This window comes from Planococcus citri, chromosome 2 (genome assembly GCF_950023065.1).
Source record: "Planococcus citri chromosome 2, ihPlaCitr1.1, whole genome shotgun sequence".
NCBI classification, from domain to species: Eukaryota; Metazoa; Arthropoda; class Insecta; order Hemiptera; family Pseudococcidae; genus Planococcus; species Planococcus citri.
The window spans coordinates 45,220,070-45,233,919 of record NC_088678.1 but is presented as its reverse complement, the minus strand read 5'-3'; the positions used below and the strand labels follow the sequence as shown (position 1 = coordinate 45,233,919).

Genomic DNA, 13,850 nt, shown 5'->3' with positions numbered 1-13,850 from the left:
GACATAATGTCGTTAGTTTTTTTCTAGAGTGCTTAGTTTTTGAGTAATTCTCAAAAAACTAAAATTTCATTATATATGCAAATTCATTTTTCTGAAAAGTGATCAATTTAAAAATTTTTTCCATTTGGTGCAAACCAATGAAAAATGCACTTCTTGTGTTTATTTCTATCTGACAAACATTCAAAACAATCAGAACTGTTTGTTAACACTTTGTAAGTATGTATGAAATTTGCTCAAAAAAGGTGGAGTTTTTTGAGATGTACTTACCCTTATAATTCCAAACAACTTGCAATGTTGTTGGGATTTTGAGTTAGGTTATTTGCGTTTTTTACCAGATCTACATAATGTACCCAACTCGAAGTGTTATTTTTGGTTGAGGGGGGGAGTGATACAAACCCCAAAAATGTCAAAATCGATTTTTTTAAGATGTAACCTTATTACTCCCGAGGTGCGATTTGTAGGTATTGTTTTTTAAAAATAATTTTGTTTGAAATTAAAAAATACTTTGTTTGTATACAAATTTTCTTCCAATTTCAATTTTTTTACAATTTTCCTGTGAAAAATTTGACTTTGTTATTTTTTTTGTGTTTTGTAGGGGAGGGGGGGGGGAAGTCGAGTGGATAGCTTTCTGAAAATTTGGTTGAAAAAAAAACAGTGAAAAAAGTAGTGATTTTTCCAAAAAAAAACCGTTAGATTCTAATTTTGTAATGAATTAGAATTTCATGAAAGTAATGACTGGAAATATATCACACAACATCTCACAAACACATATCGAGGCGTAATAGAAAAAAATAAAGAGATAGGTACGCAACTTGGGAGTTGAAAAGTCACTCTTTTCTTGAAAAAATCAAGCAAAAACCGAAAAATTAGTGTTTTGCAACAACTTGAATTCGATGAAAATCGATCATCATGATGACATAATCAAAAATTTTCGCATTCTAAATACTTATTAATGTTGAAATTTTCTTCCTTTTGCCTCAGATTTGGTCTCGGCTCATTTCTCTCCCCTCCTCTATTTTAAAGGCCATTTTTACAACAAAAAATCAGTTTTTTTCAAAATCTAAATTGACCACATTTTTTTACTCCTCGGTTGAATTTAATTCGACCTTGAAAATTATTGACTTGTCTGGTTCAAATTTAGAAAATTCATTTCGAGCCAAGACTCAATAAAATTGAAAAACGTCCTAAAATACTCGAATTTTGAATATTTTTTCAGCTTTTAAAATATATAATATTGGATCAGAAGAGAACCTAAATCTAGTTTATACCACAGTTCTGACCTTCTAAATCAAATGTTGCCAATTTCCAGCCCTATCAGAGCCACTAGCGTTTATTTTTGGATTTTGTAGTTTTTGTGAAATTCCACGAGACGTCTACGTAACTTCGAACCAAAAATGAAGTTGAAAGAAAAAAAAGTAACAAGAAGAAGAAAAAACACTAAAACCATTCGAGGTGTTTTTCAAGCGAAAAAAATGAACATCCCTCATTTCAATTTTTTTGCATCATTTTTGCAGATACCTACACCTTAAGCGGCAAGAAAGGCGTCATTTACGATAGAAAATTGCCTCGATATTTTTCTAACCTTTTGAAAATCTAATCCCGAAGATGAATTTGCTACACAGACAAGGCGAAATTTCTTCGTTAAATATGAAGTCATCAAGATACGAATGATATATTGGAAAAATCTGCTAAATTGTTTATAAGAGATACAAAATGGAAAAGGTTTTTAAAAGAAATATTTTCGGTCATGTAACCTCTAATCCTTGCTCAAGGTCTGAGGATGAATTCGCGTTTTGGTATTTTGAATGTAAAATGGATTTTATGTAACTTTTTATACGCTTTCTCCTCCGCTATATACTTACGTTTATCGACTGTTTTCTTTTTTCTTTTTTTGCCTCGCTCTCTCTGTCTTTCTTTCTTTCTTTACTCCCTTCAACATTTTATACTTATTTGATTCGCATATTCGGGAATGTTTTTTGCGGTTCTTCGAGTGAAATAATGTCTCCAGATTTACGTCATTCGAGCGTTACAAAGAAACGCTTTGTAAATAACGTAAGATTTGCCGAGATTTTATCAATGTGTGGTACTCGTAAGTATTACCTACGTATACGAGTATATGAGAAAATAGTACCCCCAGAGCATGCGTGTGAACTTATTCTCGAGAGTAAATTTATCGCTAGAAATTTATTAAAGTTGTAAATGATTTTCGTGGCATTGTAAACGACTCTTTATTACCAACGAGAGTATTTTTCCGAGTTAGAAATTACTTGCAAGTCGAGGCCTGGCCTCGAGATAGTATATCATTTTTGCTCGTTCTTCATCAGTAGGTATAAATATACCTAAATAAGATTAACAACTTGTTTAAATGTAGAACATTTTTAAATTATAGGTTCGCAGGAGGTCTTTACAGGGGTTTAAATTATCAGCGGCCGTCTCTCTGGTCCAATGGTCTTGAATTTTAACATCTTAAACTCTCCGAGTCTCGCGTGTTCGTTCGATAACGCGAGTAGGTATCTATCTATACCTAACAAATAACACCTCACTCAGAATACCTACTCTGCTGTCTATATATTTTTACAATAACAGTATTCGAACGACGTTCGATAATGTATAATGAATGTATACCTAGATATATCTCGTACAGTATACACCGAAACTATACTAAACGCCAGGGAGGTAATATACTTTGAAAACCGATACCAGTGTCATAAATTAAGTCGCCGCGCTATATCGTTCGTACATATTTCCAATTAAGTTGGTACTCGTGTCTCGTAGTAGTAGTAGTAGTGGTAGTGGTAGTAATAGGTACGAGTACTTTTGACATGAAATTCGTGTGCGCCGTCTGCCTGCCTGCTTGTCCTTTCGTCCTCTCAAAAACCAAAATCGTACAACATAAATTTTCCCAAAGGTAGCAACATGCTCTCGCGAAACAATGCCTAATGGTTTCTAACCATCGCGCAACGGTGAAAGTTCCAATTGATTGCTTGAAATTCGAAAAAATATCCCATATTCGTACGTCGTTCTAGCTCACTCTAGGTACCTCCTATTCGTCGTTGGAATATTTTAATTCGCCAGCATTTGCGCTTCAAATGTACGTACACCAGGCATTTCTGTACACCAACAGAGAACATTTGCCGGTTTGTAAGTTCAATTTTGTGTTCAGCCAAAGTCGTTATTATATGTAGTTTGCGTGAAATCTTCTGGAATGTAATTACTTACGGCGAACTGCCTTTATTATGCAATCTTCTATAATAATACGTAATTTCTTTTCCTCTTTATTTTTTTTCTACTCGTCTTCTTTTATTCGTAAAAAAGAAGGGGGCTTACAGCTATATAGCGTATATAAAGAGTTACTATTTACTATAGTCGTGCAATTTTGCTAAAATAATTCGTATCCGCTCTTTTCGTTGAATACCTATATACGAAAGAAAAAAGCGAGTTTCATCGATACGGAAAACTTATATTCCACTTTTCCTTCCCCACACCCCCCCCCATCCCGGTCCCCTTTCCTCATCCTCTCCGCGCATCGTACAAATCATATCTTATACTTACTCGAATCTTTGTAACTAACAATATTGCATTAGGAATTTTTAAAGAATACGCTACAAGCACGAGCAGTTTTGGATTTCCTTTTCAATTATATTCTCAGTCTCACTGTACGTAATACGTATACGATGTAGGAAGAGATACCTACCTTCATAAATAATGATGGAAATTCGACTAAAAAAATTTCGTTAGATTTTGTTTAAACGTATAAAATAATAATACAACGCCGTCGGAATATTTAAAAGTATAAATTTACGCGGATTACAAATTAAAGGAGCTGTGAAATTCGAAATTTATCAACTTCTTCTTTGTTCTGTTTTACTTCAAGTAGAAAGTTTTATTCAAGTACGCGCGATTTTCTTTAAAAACCGTAATGGATAAGATGAGAGAAATATTTATCTACTAAAATATTCGTACACTTTTGAAACTTGCAAATAATGCTTTTTATACTTACGCGAAATTTAGAGAATTCGTGTATTTCCTTCAATTTCCCAGCAAACGAACGTCTGGAATTTCTCGGCCGAAAAAATACAAATTTTTTACAGCCAATGCGGTGGAAAGTGTTTCAAAGTAGAGGTCAAATATCTTGCGAATGAATACTTGATTGAGAAATGATAATTCATCAAACAATTTCAGGATCGTGGTTGAAAAATAATTTAAATTAAATCTGATGATTCAAAATTGATAAACAGGTATCCCGATTTTAACCAGTATGAGATTAGCTCTATAGCTGTGTTTCTTAGACTTCAAAGCGATGCAATGCTTACACATTATCATCTTTTATCTATTCCCGCAATGCTTATCGAGCATAAAATTTCTTTTGAAAAATAAAGAAAATACTACTCCAAAAAATTGAAATTTCCATAATACATCACTCGACGTAATTTCACTTGACAGATTTTCACAACATAAAGTTCACCGTTTCAAAAATGTCAAATACTCGTATTTGAATTTGAAAATTATTTTCTTCAAATTTTCATATTTCATAAATTTTTAGGAGGAACGACTTTTTTGTATTCGCATAAAAGAGATGAAAGAAAAATTCACAAAAAGAATTTTTATTACGTAAAAACACTACAAGTGAAATTTTCCGTGTACCTTTCTTCCCCTTCAAGAAAGACTTAAAGTGAGAATAAATTTCAAAAAATTCCTACTTAATTTTTGATTTTGAGGTTTCACTTTTTTATGCTCCTGCCCTCGAAAGATGTTGGATTTAATGAGAAAACAGTTCTCTATTTATTTCATTTATTTTCTCCTAGACCAAAAAAAAATGATGCTGGGAGCCCATTGACCAGAAAAAACATTTAAAAAGTTTTCATTGAATATTTTCAGTATTTGGGATAAAACTTTTCCAAGTACCACCTTTTTCAAAAAAAGCTTTCCCCGATCTTCCATCAAAGCAATGATGGTTCCCCTGTCAAATCTTTCCAAAAATGGGGGAAAAACTGAAAAAATTAGCTTCCTCGCTCAACTGAAAATGAAGTGATTCCATACGTCAAAATACTTCTGAAGCATTTATTTTTCAAGGAAAAACTTCCTTTAGTCCTCCAAAGATTGACGAATAGTGATTTTCTTGCACAAAACCCCTCAAAAAAAAATGTAAAAATGAAGTCAGTAAGCATTCTTTCTAAAATTTACAACCTCATTCCAAAAAAAAAAAAAAAAAAAAAAAACGCTGCAAACTCTCCAATGAAATATTAATATGAACCCCCCCCCCCTCCGGAAAATTCAGTGGACATTTTTTTAAAAGTTTAATTCAATTTCTGTTTTAAAATTTTCTCTAAGTTCTCGCCTTTTCACGAAAAAACCTCCTTCACGTTGCCTAATTTTTTGAAACTATGAAGTGAGGTTTTCGTTCAGTGAAGCCCAAGCCAACATTGTTGTTTCAGAAAACAAGGATGTTTTTTTCTGAAAAAGAGGTGGAAAATTTTTTAAGCTGAAGTTGAATATTGTTGAAAAAAATTTTTTTTTCAACATTGGAAAAGGAGGCGTTTGTGCCAAGGAAAGAAAACTACTTGGGTGTCTTAAGGGTTTTTCTCAAAAATGAGGGTATTTACGTAGTGGAGTTCTGGGACAGAAATTGTAAATTTTTTAAAAAATGTTCCCCGAATTCTCTTTTATTTATTTGTTTATTTTGTTTTGTTTTTAATTTTGAAAGATGTTATAGTTATAGAAGAGCCAACATTGTTTGAAGGACTGGGGTTGATTTTTTCTTGAAAGAGAGGTAATTTTGAAGAATTAATCTGCTTGAGATATTAATTATTAAAAATGTTTAATAAAAGGCTGTTTTTTGCATTTTTAAAATTTTTTTTGAAGTAGGAAGAGGAAGACTTCTGACACTACTTGATTTTCAGTTGAGGTACTAAAATTTTCAGCTCCCCTTCCCGTAAAAACTTGATATTTTAGAGACCAGTAGCGCAAAATCATCGGACATGTATGGGTTAATATCGATGGAAAGAATTTTCACGATTTCCTAAATTTTAGAATAGAGTAGAAAATTCTCTTAGCTCACATTTCTTCCCTTTCTACCTTTGTGATCAAAAATTCATTTCAACTTCTTCGCAAACGTACGTCTCACTGAACACCCTGTATCTATATTGCAAAACCAAAACGCGAAATTTCTTCTTCCAAAGTCCGTGTGGTCTACCTAATTGAAACACGCGTATACGCGGTTTCAAACTCCATAAAGCAAATTTAATTGGATTAAAAATTCTTGGAAAAATCGATAAAAAATAATATCGAGCGTCCAACGTGGTAATAATAAATTTCACTTTAAGGGAGTCTTCGTCGCGGTCGTCTGCGATACCGTAGAAATTTTTCATATCTTACGAAACCGCGCCGAGAAACAACGACAAAACGAATCCCGTACAATAAAAATCAATTCTTTCGAAACAACGAGGAATCAAAACATGATAAAAAGCAACAAAGGCCAAATCCTAACCGTCAAAAATCTGTTGAAATAACAAAATTGAATCAAAAATGTATTATGACCAAATTGGAATTTTTTTACGTTGGGTTTTTTCTTTACATCAATAATAATTCCGAACATCTTCGTGTTTTATGTGTTGGATTTATGAAATGTGTTTTTACTCGCGATTTTCCTTTTACCATTTCGACGACGACCGACGGTGTTATTCGTGTATTTGTTTATCTTATATACGATGTTCTTTTTCGCACAAGAAATATACTGGAAAGATTTTATTTCGATTCTATATACAAACATTTGTGTGTATTTTCCTTTGGTATTGAACTGAACACACTTGACGCTGTCGTCGAAATGGTCACGTTTCGTTTTGGTTTCAAAGAATTTTAAAACAAGTGTAAAAATGTTGGTCGTTGATCAGTTTATCCGTTATTTGTTTAGACTGAATATGATTTTTATACAATTTGTAAACATTTGCACGAGATGTTTCTTGACCTCGAACTTCTGATTTATCCGACTTGGATTTATTCATAGTTTCAAAAATGAATCATTTTCACCATTTTTTAAAAAATTAATCCTCCTTCCGCGCCTCTTCTCTCAAATATATGGCAAAAAAATTGGAAATGACGTGCCGTGCCGTTCGTTAAAGTTTCAAAGATGCTGAATTCGAATACTTATCCGCTTATTTTTTGGATTTGACTTCTCAATCCTCCTCTAGCTGCACCCCCATTTTAAAGAAAATCTCGAAAAATTATAAAATTATAGTATGACATATCACTTCAATTCTCAATCCTGGCAAACACTTTTTCATTTACTATTTCAAGTAGGTACCTAATATACCGAGCAATGCCCACGAATTTGGAATACATAACAGACACGTCTCATGTGACACTCTAATTAAAAATCTCATTAAAAAACATCATTTTAGTTTGATGGATTTAATAAAAGCGCCAAAATTCAAATTAAAAATTTTCTCACACTTTGATCAGATTACAATGGAGTAAAAACAAGCGCTGAAATTTGGGTTAGATGGTGCGGATAAAAAATACAACGAATAAAAAAAAACGCTTGGCCATTTAATTTTTGGAAGATTATTTTGTTTGCGAAAACCCGAATGAAAGCTGATATCTTATTTTTCAACCACAACCAGGCTCGAATGATTTATTAGATTTTTCTAAAATGATGGCAAACATTTATCCTACATATAAGTGTGTACGTTATAAACATACGTTGAAAATTAATGAAAATGGCAGGGTAAAAATTATTAATTAATACGAAAATCGAGAAAACAAAACTTTCGGGGTGGTTTTTTGTTTTGAAATAGGTGTAGGTTGGTGAAGATTACGCGTCAATGGTGAAACAAACGATTAAATACATTTGTTCGAACTAAATTGTCCTTTTATATCAAACCATACAAGCGTGCTGAGTTTGAAACTAATTTTCAAATCAAATGACGCCTTTAATACGAGAAAATCACACACATTTTGGAAACTTGTGTCTCTCAAAAGCCGATATATATATACTGAAAGCTGACTAAATAATGCACTGCATTGTAGATCAAATGTATTCTGCGTTATCTTTCGCGATAATGGAACGAAATAATAATACGAAGGGATTAAAATGCTGACCGTGCGGAAAACTCAACCGATTATGGTCGCCAGAAAGCGCGGGAATGGTGTGGTAAATGTTTTAATGGGTACGAGTGCAACCGACTCGAAGGGTAAAGGAATTTCACTGAAATTCGATTAACTAGCTTGCAAAAACAATACATAATTTGAACGATTAAACGATGATTTTTTTCCCCCAACGTAAAAGTATCTCGTAAATTTTTAATCTTATAATAATTATTAAATCTTTATCGTAATTTTTATAATAGAGCTAAAATAAAAACACGCGTTATTATATTTTCTAATGTTCTTTAAAATTGATTAGATAAAATTTTCTCAAACATTTGTGTTAAAATTTCTACTTGCTTGGTGGCTTGTATAATGAATATCTTCGTAAAATGAAATTTCTTTCGATTTTTTTTTTCAAATAAGAATACTTCGAATATAAAACAAACTCGTGTACAATTAAAGCCTTTAATTACACGCGAGTTGTATAGAAAAATTAAAACGTCAAAACTAACGCCGTTATACGGAGCGTTAGCGTCGCAAATTTTAAACTTTTCCATAAAGAAAATCAATATCGATTAGGTAGACTGGCTAGCCTTTTTTCCGCTAGTTCTGTATGTTCATAGTTAAAAAGTCCAAAACTCTCTCATTTCAATTCGAAGAGCGAAAAAAAAAGCCAGCGGATAAATAAGGGTAGTGTTATAGTACGTCCGCCATGAAAACGTATTAATTACACCGAGCCTGTTCTTTTTTTTTATACCCACCAAAAGGGTCACTTCGGGAAGAGAATCTGCTAATTAGTTAATTTGTAACGCTGCATCGAAAACAAGTTAACTAATTACCGTTCAATTTTTTACTCGTTAACTAAATTTGAAAAAATTTCGACGTTCGTGCGACTATGAAACGTTATTAGCTGAAGCTCTCGCCATAGTTGGGGTGAAATTAACGCTCGATGCGATGCAAATTTCACCAACGTCGCAGTTGAGAAATGGCCAAAAATTTTAAACGCCAAACAGGTCAAATGTAAATGGCTCGGATGAAATTACAAAGGAAATTTGTGAAAATACTGTCGTACATATTTCGCATTTTAAAAAAAATAATAATTAGGTTTTATTGTAACTCTTTTCTAGTTGGGTTGAATATTAAAATTTTTCAATATTGATCTGGTATGATGGTTCGAGGTGTAGGTATTCAAAGATTTCCGTTGAAAAATTTGAATTTTTAAATCGCGAAGTTCGAGTTGATTTCTGAAGAAAAAGTTGAAAAATTTTTATGTCCCTGTTTTAAAATTTTAAATCATTATAAAGTTTATTCATATTTCAGTTATGATTAATTAATGTGAGAAAGATGGTAGAAGGGGGACAAGAAATAAACTTTTGAAAGATCTTGCGAAGGAATTCCAGAAGTGATAGTCGCTGATTAGGATGGAATTTTGTTCATCACTCGAGCATTATGGGGTATTTTTATCTTGTCTCCATGCACCACTCGAGGAGGAGGGGGTAATATTTCCAAAATGTTTTTTCTATCTGAATTTTTTCCAACTTTTTTTTGGAGAGGTTGTACAAATTCTGGAAAAAGACTAAAAAATCACGTTCAAGTTTTTCAGTGTTCTAACCTTGATAATTTTTCAGAATTTTTCCTTTGTATTAACAATGAATTTTAAAAGCTAAAATTCATTTTTGAATTTTTGGTAAATTTTTGAAAATTCAATTCATTGTAAACATTCCAGATATTTTAAGACAGTCTGGACCAAGAGAATTACCTACTCCATTTGGTACAAGCAGATTTTTATAGAAAGGCAAATTTTTATAAAAATAATTATTGTTTGCTATTGTTACAAAAAATCAATTTAATTAGCTTGTAGGAATTAATCTTTCATTATGACTGGAAACAGCACTCCAAAAACCTAAAGCTTCTATTCAAAAAACGATTAGGTAGGTGCATTATTTGGTTTCAAACAAGTTCATTTATACTCGCAGGCCTCATGCTATCGTATGGTGGTTATCTATCTTTACTCACTGAACAATATATATATTTTATTACAAACAAATCGTAATCCTTTACACGACTCTAGCAGAGCATTTTGGCACTTGGAGCATGTAATTCATTAAAAATATGATATATCGTTTTGGGAAGTTGAAATAGTACATTTCTGTTATGTCTGAAACATCACTCGAGGTATTATTAGAATGCTGAACGTTTTAAAAGAAAATACCACTATATCTATGCACAAAGGCATCGGTACGCGGAATACGTATTTATAATACAAATACCTCCTCGGCGCATGCAAAGAGTAGAGAGCGAGAGAAATCATCGTCGGCGTAATTATGAAAAATTAACGAATTCCAAAACACCTCTTTCAAAAGCGAAAATTACCCAGCCCTTTTGTTTATTTACCAAAGTGATCTTTTTATTTCCGTTCCAAGTTGAACTCGAAATAGGTACCGAGGTTTCAAATAAAAGATTGAACTTTTTAGCAGCTTTTTTTTTTATTTTTATTCCGTATAAATTGAAAAAAAAACTTGGCAGTTGCCGTTTTCTTCTATACATATATACCTAACCTAGTTAAAAACCTTTTTTTTATTTTTTATTTTCTCGTACAAAGGTTAAACGTATAACTTTTAATGAAGGCAAGACTTTAATCAGAATCAAGGTTTGCTGGTTTTATGTGGATAAAAATGCAGACTAAAGTTACAGCTACGTTTGTATTTACATTTCAGTAGAGATAATCTAGAGTACCACTGTGTATTATGTAGTAATGTTGGTATATATTGATTAGAAAAACGGAAATTAAATTTCATCGTTTATGTTTTTGTTTTGTGTAAAACGAAAACCAACTCTCTCTCTAGCTCCTCTTGCACGTGGTTCTTTCCGAGAAACGGATAACGAGAGGGATGTTTGTGGCTAATGCATTTGTAATGAATTTAATAAATTTCACCAATAAAAAAAAAAGAGTATAAAAGTGGGTAACATTATCCGTACTATTCTAACTCAAGTAATGAGTCATAAAATGAATTGTTACGATGCGTAAGCTGAATGCTACAATTGTAATTAAAGTCTTTCTTCTATCAACATGCCCAGATGCCTTCGTTTTGTCTATATACGAGTATACGAAGTTGATTGATTTAAATCGAATGATTTTGATAGACAAAAATGATAATTAATTGTACGAGTTCAAGTTCAACATCGAAAACTGAAAAGGGGGAGTATTATTCAATGTTTTAAAATGTTTGATGCGTAAAAATTTAAGATTGTTGTAGATCTGAACTCTGAAGAGAATGATGCTTCGTAATATTGATTATTGGAGCCCCTTTTTAGAGTCTCAAGTTATGACTGGTAAAAGGGATGGTTTGGCATTTTGAACCAGGCTTGTTAACCGAAAAAAAAATATTTCCGGTTAAGGTTACGGTTAAAAATTAAACAAGAAATTCAAAATTTCGGTTAAAGGTTATGGTTAAGGTTATTCATTTTTTAAAGTTACGGTTAAGGTTCAGGTTATGGTTATTGATGACCATTTTTTTCGGTTAATGGTTAAGGTTAAGGTTACAGTTTTTGGTGGTAATTTTTCCAGTTGAGCTGAAAATTTCGGTTAATGGTTAAAATTATAGTTGAAAATTTGAAAATTTCCAAAAATTCTTTCGGAGTTCGAAATTTTGAAGTTTAAAAAATTGGAAAACTGGTAATATTTTATCTTCTGATCATTTTTTTGATTAAAATTTCAAATCACATTGAAAAAAAACTCAGATAAAAAGAAATGAATTTTAAAATTTTGTAACCGGTTTCTTTCTAAACATTTTCCGGTTAAGGTTATGGTTACGGTTTATTTTGATCTCAGAAAACGGTTACGGTTACGGTTATGGTTAAAGATATTTCAAAAAAAAAAAGGTTTTTGGTTATGGTTAATTTTTTTCTCGGTTAATTTACCGGTTAATTTGCGGTTACGGTTAATGGTTAAAAACCGGTTAACAAGCCTGATTTTGAACTCATTTGACTGATTTCTCAGGCAGAAATGTGTCATTTCAGATTTTTTTTTTCGTATTTTCGTGGTGTGCTGATCAGTCAGAAAAAATTTTGGCCATCTTGCAAATTGAATTGAAGGGACTATAAAAAGATTTAACCAAGTAAATTTTTATTGGCATTGAAATTATTCAAAACTCAAAGCTAATGTAACACGAATTTCTAACCATTTTTTTTCAAACCTGAGATAGAAATGGAGTGTTTTTTACTTAGAAGAAAAATCATTAAGTATGTACAACGATTTTGAAAATAATTCCTTCTAAACTGTAAATTTTTTTGATTCCTGCTCTTAAAAAACTGTCCTATTTTGATTTATTTTTTGCATTATTTTCAAACTCACGGATATCCCTGCAGCTTCTCTTGGTCAATCTATGGGCTACTATTGAAACAATGGTCAGAATTTTCAATAATAGGTACGTTTTTTTACTTTTCTTTATTTTTCAACTCATGCTCGAAGCACATCAAGTTGTATTGTTTAAAGCCTGCTTCCTCAAAATTGTTATCGAATAACTTTCATACCTTGTCTGTCGCTGCACAAAACTTGCTGAAACATTGAAACAAGTCGATAAGCTTACTTGGCGATTTCCATTATTATATTCCTTATCGAACAAGGAAATTGAATATCTGCCTTACTACATTACACCTTTTCTTCGGTGTACGATTACCTCAAAATTTTATATTTCCTGGTCCACTGTCTCCGTTCACCAATCTGCAAATTTTCGCCCCCGTTGATAAACTTTTTTGTGTAAATGGACTTCCGCCCAGACGCCCACGAAAAGTAAACTCCGAGTTTATTTTATATTCTATAATTTATTCGTTGACACGTACTCATATTGGAAATTTTTTCATATTAATCGGAAATAGTATTTTCCAAATGAAGAGTGATATTCCAAAACTCGCTTTGTCCATTTTCACAACTTTTCAGGAGAGAGGAAAAACAGTTTCCCTTTAAACGGGTAAATTGGCATTTTAGGCGAGTTTAGCACTTTATTTGGGTGGATTTATGATGTAGGAGTGTAGGTATACATTTCATCCACTAAATACTGCTGAAAAAAATTTCAATAAAAATGGACAAAGCACGTTTTGGAACATTATTTTTTTTAAAATTTTTAGTGAATTGGCTATTTAGGTGAATTTAACACCTCATTTTGGTAGGTTGATGATGTAGGAATGTGAGTTAATACTTCATCTACCAGGTACCACTGAAAACCCAACTTTGATAAAAATGGACAAAGCGAGTTTTGGAATATCACTCTTCAAATGTTTATTTGTGAAATAGTGGCGCGGTGAACGCCCTCGCATCTGAGCGTTTTCAGTACCTACCTAAAGTAAACTCGCTGTATTTATACGAACTGTTTTTAATTATACGATTAAATAAAAAGATACGTGGTATATAAGGCTGTGTTAGAGTTTTCAAATATAACTTTACCGTGTTTACTTTAATAACAAACTAACTTGGATTGGATACCTATGTATAATATTTGTATACTTTGAAAGAAATTCGTCGGGAAACAATTTTAATTTCGAAAAATTAAAAACATATTTTTGCATCATCTTTGTTTGAAGTTTGCCTGTTGGTTTTCTATCTCATCATCGTTATATTAAATTTCATTCATCAGTTTACGTTCGTATGTTGTATAAGTTCTCTCAGCACGCCAAGTAATTCGTAGATATATAAGATTGGCTTTCCAACTTAAACTTTTCGTATTCAATAATATGGAGAAATTTCGTATACTTCGTGCCTTCGATAT

At 32.1% G+C, this 13,850-nt stretch overlaps 2 protein-coding genes across 2 annotated transcripts in view; one reads left to right on the top strand and one right to left on the bottom strand.

The window, feature by feature from the left end:
- MED20 (Mediator complex subunit 20) overlaps nucleotides 1-13,850 on the top strand; it is a 57,901-nt gene that overhangs the window by 11,040 nt on the left and 33,011 nt on the right. The gene's annotated exons all lie outside the window — the stretch shown is intronic.
- Nucleotides 1-13,850, bottom strand: part of LOC135836044 (facilitated trehalose transporter Tret1-like) — a 48,646-nt gene that overhangs the window by 8,495 nt on the left and 26,301 nt on the right. The window lies entirely within an intron of this gene.